Here is a 9,549-nt window from a genome sequence, read left to right as displayed (position 1 = left end):
ACTATGGAAGTGCCAGCCGATGAGGTGTTCCCAGACGGGGAACAGAGGGATTGGGAGGAGAATGGTTCTGAAGAAGAGGCTCCCTCTACTTCCGGGAGCTCCGGGGTACGAGAGGTAGACGGCGAGGGAGCCGCCTCCTCCAATGAAGCCGACGATGCTGAGGCCGGCCAAGGATCAAGGGCCGAATCCTCCGGCTCCGACCAGGACAATTTTGCGGCTGACTATCAGCAGCCGCCCAAGGTCGCTGACAACCCCAACCCTAAAAGGACCCGGATGCTGCCGGGTAACATTGCCCTCCTTAATAGCGGATTCAGGGCCTTCAAGGAGAAGCATCCCTTTGGAAGGGGTTGGGAGATTATCGTTCCTCCGGCTGATGCCGTAATGGCCTGGGGAGATGACATTGCCCATGCAGACGACTACTTCATCTGCTACGAGGCGGTTATCGAAGCCGGCCTCCGGTTTCCCCTCCACCCCGGGATCAGGAAAATCCTTAAGGGGTACGATCTAGGGGTTTGGCAGCTCACCCCCAATTTGTGGGTGAATATTCTAAGTTACATCGCCGCTTGCGAGTTTCAAAACTTGAACCCTAGCTTTTCTGCCTTTGCTCATATGCACTACCTGAGCAAGGCCCCAGGTGGCCATGGGGCATGGTATACTCTAACCACCTTGCCCCAATACTTGATGACTTTGGACAAAGTGTCCAAATGGTCCGGGTGGAAGGACAAGTTTTATTTGGTCTCCTCCCCCACCCTAAGACACAACCGGACACTGCGCCGGTACAATATTGAGTCGGCTCTTCTTGGACGTAAATGCCCTCTCCCGGCGTTATCTACTAAGGCTTGGGAGCAAATAATGGAGCCGGGATTTTTTGAAATAACAACTGAGCCCATGGGGGATGGGACTCACATCATAGTACCCAAAAACTGGATCCCCCATCCGGACTTCTTCAAGGACCAGTGCTTCTTGTCCGCCTGCGGGCTGAGTACCATGTTTCCCAGGGGTAGAATACTTCTCATCCGGAATGATTGTTATTTTACTTTAATTGCAAACTTGCCATAATTTTCTCTAACTTTAAATTCTTGTTCTTGCAGACGAAGCCTTGAAAATGGTTGATCAGGCAAAGACTCCAGCCAAGTCCGCGGCGCTGCTGCGCAAAGAGTCTGCGCTTGCCAAGAAAACAGCCGTCGAGGCTAAGGATTCCAAAAAAGGCAGGGTAAGACCGCCTGACTTGATGTATTTGCGTATTTCCTTTTCTTTTACAATTTGTCGGTTGGGTATTCTTACCCTTTGTTTATTTCTCAGGAGTCCGTCAAGAAGGTCCCACGATCTTTCTCCAAGCAGCTCAAAAGGCAAGGAGACGATCTGGAGAAGACTCCGGCTGCTAAATCCGCTAGGAAGGGCCCTCCTCCTCCCCAGAAACAATCATCTGCCCAATCCGGTCGTCCAACGACCGGGGGCAAATCACCTGCTGCAATAAAAATTCTGAGCGAAGGCTCGGAACGCTCGCAGCAGAAAGCGCCGGATGCCTCTACGACATCAAAGGGTGGCGAGCCACCTAATGTTGCAGGCGGTGCGGCAACGCCTGGGGAGGAACAGAAGCCGGAGACCCATCCGGGAGCCCAAGGTAAGGAACAGATTGAAATACCTTGGCCACTTGATTTTATGAGAGTCAAGACCATGGTTGATCCCTCTAAGGGGTCGGTCAGCAGCCGGCAACAGATGAGTGCCGACTATGCTGCCTCTATCTCACAGAGTATTACTTTTGATGCAGATCTGACTTATGACGAGCCGGATCTTACGGGTTTTGCAAAACGGATGGTGAGGACCCTCACCCGGTCTGAGAAGAACTCCATACCTGATCTGCAGGTCGTGGACTTCGACCGGATAATGGGTCCACTGGCTGAGGTAATAAACCCCTCCACCTTGATATCTTTTATCTTTAATTCTGCTAAGTAACTCATAAACCGGCTGTTATTGTCTCAGGCGATGCTGAGAGTGGACAGCCTCCGGGGCCCCTTTAGGCGGAACAGGAAGAGGTAAATGACGCCAAACGGAGGTCCCTTGAAAATCTCAGCTCTGCTGAATATTCTGATTATATGTGTAATTTAAAGATTAAAGTAGTAGAGTTGAAACAGGAGGAGCTGATCCGGAGTTTGACGGCTGCAAACGATGAAGCTAACAGCTGGGCTGATGACCTTGACAAGCAACTGAAGGATGCCAAATCAGATCTCAAGGCATTAGAGGATGCTGACAAGGAAAATGCCCAACTTCGAGCAGACGTTAACCGCCTCGATGTTGAGCTTGTCAATCTGTGAAACAAGCAGTCGGACGAGCTTGCCCAGGAACAAAAACGGCTGACAGAGGAGAATGAGCGGGACAACTTAGCCCGGCTGAAGATCACCTGGAACCTCCTTTACCCAGAAATAGACTTTGAGGTCTATAAGCTGAGGTATGATTACGCCTCTGAGGTGTATGATACGCAGCTACTGGGTGATGCTCCCCCGCCTCGCTTCAAAGATTAGGCTGCTGAGCAGGGATACGATGTTTCTGATACTGAGGAGCCGGCGGATGGGCATAACGAGGGCCAAACCAGCCAAACTCAGTCGGAGCAGCCACCTCAGCCTTAGGCGGGCCTCCCCAAACTTCTGCGACAGTATGCCATTCTTGTTTCTATACCGGCTTGTATGCCGTGTTATGTTGTATTTTTACCAACCATGGGGTTGGGTTAACATTTTATTTCTCTCTTTCTTCACCGGAATTATCCGGTTAACACTTGATCTGGCCTTTGCGCCATGTTAAATATTAATGAAGTATTCTGACCCAGTCGGTAGTTTATACCTGTTTGTGTTTTTGAGTTTCTTTTTCAATTTGAATTTTGCGTATGTTTGCAATTCTTTAATATTTTGCCTATCTTAAAAAAGCATGCGACACTCTGCAATCCGGGTGCTCTTGCCCCTGGGCGGCAGTGTGGTTGGTTTTATTTCAAATTGATTGATTGGCTTGAAAACACTTGATACTAGGAGGAGTATGAAGTGTTTTTAGGCCAATCAATCACAATGGTGATTGCCCCAAACCAAGTACACAGCCGGCCATTAGAACGGGTGCTTTGAGCTTCTTGCCCAGGCGGTTGTATTCTGTCTGGGGTTGACGCGTAGCCATTACACAATCTTTTAGCCCCAATAGGAGGAGTAAGTGTAACTTTGGAATAAATAACCTAAGTAAGAACTTCAGCCGATGAACGACTGATGCCTCAGGGCATCCGGTTTTCGGTAACTTAATCGTGCTTTAGATTATTCTGGTCAGACGACTATGAGCTGACCAATTTGGTCTTTCAATTTTCACCATCTGCGTTGGTACATAGAACCGACAAATAGTCTGTTCTCTGCGACGATTGCAGCCGGAGGGGTGTCGCTGGACGCCTTTGTCCATGTTGGGACAAGCGGTTTTGTAAAATAAGCAACCATCCGGCCATATTGGCCTTTGGTCTTGTTTGAGACCGGTTGTATAGCCACTAAGCGTTTTTGTGCCTAGTTTTTACGCGAACTTAGCTGGTTGAGCAAATAATCCGTCTGGGTATTACCCAGACGGACAAGCATTTGATAATTTACACAAGTATCGAACGTAATTAAAAGGGGTCCATCTGAGCTTTACCCAGGCGGACTAGCAATTATTAGATTACACTAAGTATCAAACTTAGCTATTCAAATGGAGAGTCCGTCTGAGATTTACCCAGGCGGACAAGCAGTTATAATATTCAACTAAACTAAGTATCAAACTTAGTAAGCTTAACACAGGGTCCGCTTGGGTATTGCCCAGGCGGACGAACAATTAAAATGGCAAGATAAATCTGCAAACAAAGTCTGGACTTTCATTGATTGACTTACTGTTTACAAAAATTATTTATTCTCAGAAGTAGTACTTTTTTAGGTTGTCTACATTCCAAGTTCTAGGCAAGCGGCAACCGTCTGGAGTTTCCAGTTGATAAGTGCCGTTCCTGACTTCTTCATAGATCCGGTAGGGGCCTTCCCAATTAGGGGTTAGCTTCCCAGCCTCATTGGCCCTACCGATTGCCTCCATTTTTCGTAACACAAAGTCATCCACCTTTAGAGGACGCTTGTGCACTTTCTTGTTATAAGCTCTGGTCATTCTTAGACGGTATATCTCATGGCGCAGGGCAGCGTTGCCCCTGCGTTCCGGGAGGGAGTCCAATGCTAGTCGCATGGCCTCCCAATTTGCTTCTTCATCATAGTGCATAACTCTGAGAGTTGGCTCGTAATGCTCAATGGGCAAGACAGCTTCAGCACCGTATACCATAAGAAATGGGGTTTCTCCGGTTGCCCCTTTAGCAGTAGTCCGGATGGCTCATAGGACATGAATTAACTCTTCTGCCCATAAACCACCGGCTCTTTCAATTTTCTTTTTTATGCCGTCTGAGATGAGTTTGTTGAAGGCCTCAACCTGGCCGTTTGCTTGGGGTCGGCCGACTGATGCAAAACAGTGTGAGATACCCTGATCTCCCAACCAAGTCTTGAGCTGTGGGGTCTCAAACTGAGGGCCATTATCAAACACCATAGACATAGGTACCCCAAATCGGGTGATGATGTTCTTCCAGATGAAAGAGATGACTTCCTTTGTCTTGATGTTCTTAACTGGCTCAGCTTCTACCCATTTGGTAAAATAATCCACAGCCACCAAAATGTAGCGCTTTCCGCCTGAAGCAGGCGTATAAGGTACTAGGATATCCATGCCCCATTTGGAAAATGGGACTGGGCTGTGGATTGCCGTCAAATCAGTAGCCGGGCGGTGAATAAGAGGGCCAAACCTTTGGCATTTGTCACATCTTTTGACTAACTCTTTAGCATCTGCTTCAAGAGTAGGCCAGAAGTAATGCCGCCTGGCTCTGACGGCTAGGGACCTGCCGCCTATATGAGAGGCGCAGTACCCAGCATGCAATTCTTCGAGAACTTCTTTCCCCTTCTCTGGGGTAACACACTTCAATAGAGGTTTGAGGAAACCCGCCTTGAAGAGTTCTCCGTTTCTCAACTCGAAGTTTGCTGCTCGCTTTTTCATGACGGCTGTCTCCTGTGGTGAATCAGGAAGCTTGTTGTCTGCTAAATATGCCCGGATGCCATCCATCCAGGTAGAACTTCGGTCCAAGATTCCAATGGGCTCTCCATGTATGCTTTTCTTTTCAAGAACATCCCAAAAGACCGACTGAGGAGTGTCACAGCAGGCGGATGAAGCCAATTTGGACAACGCATCCGCCTGGTTGTTGTCTGACCTAGGCACTTGATTCAGACGAAATTCCTCAAGTCCCCCAGCCTCTTCTTTGACTGCCTGAAGGTATTTGATCATAGCCGGATTAGTTGCTTCATATGTTCCCTCATACTGGCTGACGAGCAACTGTGAATCAGAATAGGCATCAAGTTTAGTTGCCCCTGCTGCCTTACACATGCGGATTCCGGCTAGCAGGGCTTCATACTCCGCCTCGTTGTTTGAGGCTTGAAACTTAAAACGCAGTGCATATTCAAATTTGTCCCCCTCAGGAGACTCATATATAATTCCTGCACCACATCCGTTCTTCGTTGAGCTTCCGTCTACATACACTTTCCAAATCTAGTCAATATTATCCGGTTGCACCGGTCGATTCATTTCAACAATGAAGTCGGCAAACGCCTGACCTTTCACTGCCTTTCTAGGTTCAAAAGTGATTTCAAGACTTTGCATTTCAATAGCCCATTTCAACATTCTGCCGGATGACTCCAAAGTAGACATTGGCCGCTTGAGTGGCTGGTCGGTGTAGATTACCACCGGATGAGCCAGAAAATAAGGTTTCAATTTCTTGAAAGCCATATACAGGGCAAGGCCAAATTTTTCTACCATGGGGCACCAGAGCTCAGCATTTTTTAGAACATGGCTAATGAAATAGACCGGAAGCTGAACACCGCCTCTCTTAGCAAGGAGAACGGCGCTGAGGGCATGATCCGAGACGGCTAGGTACATGTATAACACCTCTTTAGGAAGTGGGCTAACAAGCCTTGGCAAAGAGTGCAAGTGTTCTTTCAGCCGTTGAAAAGCCGCCTCAGCATCATCCCCCCACTCAAATCTGGTCTTCTTCCTGATTGCTTGGAAGAAGTAAAGGCATTTGTCACCTGACCGACTGAGGAATCTCCCCAAGGCGGCCAGGCAACCGGTTAGTCTCTGTGCTTCCTTGACAGTGCGGGGTGACTTCATGTCAATCACCGCCTGTATCTTCTCAGGGTTAGCCTCTATTCCCCTTTGATCAATCAGGAATCCGAGAAACTTCCCAGACTCAACACCAAAGATGCATTTCTTAGGATTTAACATAACCTTATGCTGCCTGAGTGTGGTGAAGGTTTCTCGGAGATCAGCAAGGTGATCCGCCTGCTGCTTGGATTTGACTATCATGTCATCAATGTACGCCTCTACATTCCTCCCGATTTGATTAATAAAGACCATATTAATCATCTGTTGGAACGTAGCCGGCGCATTTTTCAAGCCAAACGACATCACAGTGTAACAGAATAACCCCTGATCAGCGACGAAGGCCGTCTTTTCTTGATCTTTCTTCCACAGGGGTATCTGATGGAAGCCGGAGTAGGCATCCATAAAGCTCATCAAGGCATGCCCGGATGTCGAATCGACCAAACTGTCGATCTTAGGAAGCGGATAACTGTCCTTGGGACATGCCTTGTTGAGATGTGTGTAATCAACACACATACGCCAGGTACCATTCGGCTTCTTTACAAGCACAACATTCGCCACCTAGTCGGGGAAATTACATGGCCGAATGAACCCAGCACCCAGCAGCTTTTTAACTTCGGCAGCTGCCACCTGACTTCTTTCCTCGCCGTGATTTCTTTTCTTCTGCCGGATGGGCTTCTTTTTAGGGTCCACGGCGAGTTTGTGGACAACAAGATCCGGGCTGACGCCTGGCATCTCTTCCACTTCAAAGGCAAAAATGTCTTTGAATTCTTTCAGCAGAAGGTGCAAGTCTGCACCCAACTTAGCAAAAGCAATCGTCCCAACCTTCACGGTACGCTCCGGACGGCTGTCGTCCAGAGGTATATCAATGTGTTCACCAGCCGGTTGGGGACGGAGCTCATCTGACCATTCACCGGTCAGTGATTGCTATTTTTTCTCTTTCTTCACCTCCACCAGCATAGGTGCCTTTCTTTTCTTCCCGGCTGTTGGTGGGGCTGGTACTGGATCAGCATCCTTGACATTGTCAAGGTCTATTGGTTCCTGGCCGTCTTGGGCCACAGTATCTTTGACGGCTGAGAGATAACACTCCCGGGCCGTCTTCTGATCCCCATTCAAGGAACCAACAGAGACGTCATCCCTCTCATACTTGATGAGAATGAGGGAAGGGATGATTACAGCCTTGGATTCGTTGAGGGTTGGCCGGCCCAAGATAATGTTGTAGGCAGTCAACTCCTCAACGACCAAAAACTTGACGACCAGGTGTCGCCCTTTTCCTTTCTCACCCAGCCGGATGGGTAGATCGACCCTTCCGACTGGGTAAACCATTCCACCCCCAAAGCCAACTAAGGGGTGGGTAACCGGATGCAAGCTGCTGTCATTGTATTTCAGCTTCTGCAAGCACCGGAGACTGATGATGTCTGATGAACTGTCGGTGTCAATAAGGATCCGTCCAACCAGTTGGTTGGCAACCTTACATTCAATGACGACCGAGTCATCATGTGGGCGGCGAACACTGCCCCTATCCTTCTCGGTGATTAGAACATCCGGGAAGGAGGAGCTTGCAGACACCCGCCCATCATCATCTTTGTCCATCTTTCGAAGATGGCTCTTGGTGCCCCGGATGGTAGGGCCACCACATGAGAACCTGCCTGCTATTGTGTAGACCGGCTCCTTGTCGGTATCCGAGCTACTAGCAGGCTGGGGGGTAGTCTTAGCGGATTGACCCTTATTCTTCTTTTTTGCCCCGGCTGGGGACTTAGATATGTAGGACTTCAACATTCCCTTGTAAGCCAGACGGTCCAACGCCCGTTGAAGGCTGAAGCAGTCGTTGGTGTTATGGCCAACTTCCTCATGGTATTGGCAAAATTTATTTTTGTTCCTTGATTGAATGGAACTTTTCATTGGATTCGGCTTCTCTAGGGACAGCTGGTCCTTAATCTCCATGAGGATGGAGTTGCAGTCCTTATTAAACTCGTACTTTGGGACGTACGGTTTAAATTCTTTCTTCTTCTTCTGGGATGGCTGGTCAGAATCACTAACCGCCCAGATTTCTTATCTCTTTTTACTCTCTTCTTTCTTTTTGGCCGGCTGGGCAGGCCGGCTGTCTTTCTACTTGTCGGACTTCTTGGAAACCGACTGGTTACCAGGCGAGCAGAGGTCAGTAGCTTGAATGTAGCTTTCCGCCTCCCTCAGAGCCGCCTGTAAGGTGAAGGCCCCTTTTCTGACTAGGTCGAACTTAAAAGTCGACCCGTCTCTCAGACCTTTAAAAAATTCTATAAAAGCTACCTCGTCAGACAGTCCTTGAATCTGAATTTTAATCAGATTGAACTGCCTGACATAGGAGCGCAACCCTTCTCTCTCCTCCTGCTTAATGGTGCTCAAGTCCAAGCTTGTTTTCTTAGCAGGGATGTTCATTGAGAAGTTGGAAAAAAATAGGAAGGCAAGCTTCCTAAAACTATCGATGGACCCGGCTGGCAGATTACCAAACCATTGTTGGGCAATGCCCTTCAATGTAGCCGGGAAACACCGACACCAAGTGGCATCATCCAACCCCTGTAGATACATGATGTTGGTGTAAGCCATGAGGTGGTCTTCCGGATCGGTGGTACCATCATAGGTACCAACCAATACATTCTTAACCTTGGTCGGCTGGGCCGCCTCGGTTATATCCCGGGTGAATGCAGAAGGTTGTTCACCCAGGCGGAGCAGACGAAGCTGCCAGTCCAGTGGCTGGACATTGTGATATGCCGCCTGACCTCCGAAGTGAGCCGGCTGCATATAGTAAGGTGGGTACTGACCATAGACCTGAAAAGGTACATATGGTGCAGCCCCAATCATCTGAGGGCCAAAGTGGACGGTATTACCGCCTGTCTGACTCTCATGCAAGGAAGGTGCGTTCCCCGCAGAAGTATTGTTAAAGCTGTCTGGAAAATTCGACGTAGAAGCCGATTCAGACAACTGCTGATTTCTCTTCCGGTTGATAATATCCCGGGCATCAAGAGTTGATTTTTTACTTCCCACCGGCTGCTGAGTCCGACGGGTGTTGTTGGTATTCCTCTTAGGGAGAAGAATTTTTGACCAATCAATGGTCCCGACTGCCTTCTCCTTTGGATGAGGAGTTGGATGCCGCTCTCTGACTGACTTCCCCTTTTCCAGAGGAGTCTTCTTGGCCGACTGGCCTTTACTTGGGCCAGCCCGGCTCTGGGTGATTAGCTCTTTAATTTCACCCTTGAAACTTGTCATGAACCTCATGAGTTCGTCTCGGGTGACAGGTGCTGATCCAGCGGCCGTATGGGTTTCCCCTTCCGGCTGCCCAGGGGGTCG

Source organism: Chenopodium album, chromosome 1 (genome assembly GCF_948465745.1).
Source record: "Chenopodium album chromosome 1, dcCheAlbu1.1, whole genome shotgun sequence".
Taxonomy (NCBI): domain Eukaryota; kingdom Viridiplantae; phylum Streptophyta; class Magnoliopsida; order Caryophyllales; family Amaranthaceae; genus Chenopodium; species Chenopodium album.
This window is presented reverse-complemented; position numbering follows the sequence as displayed.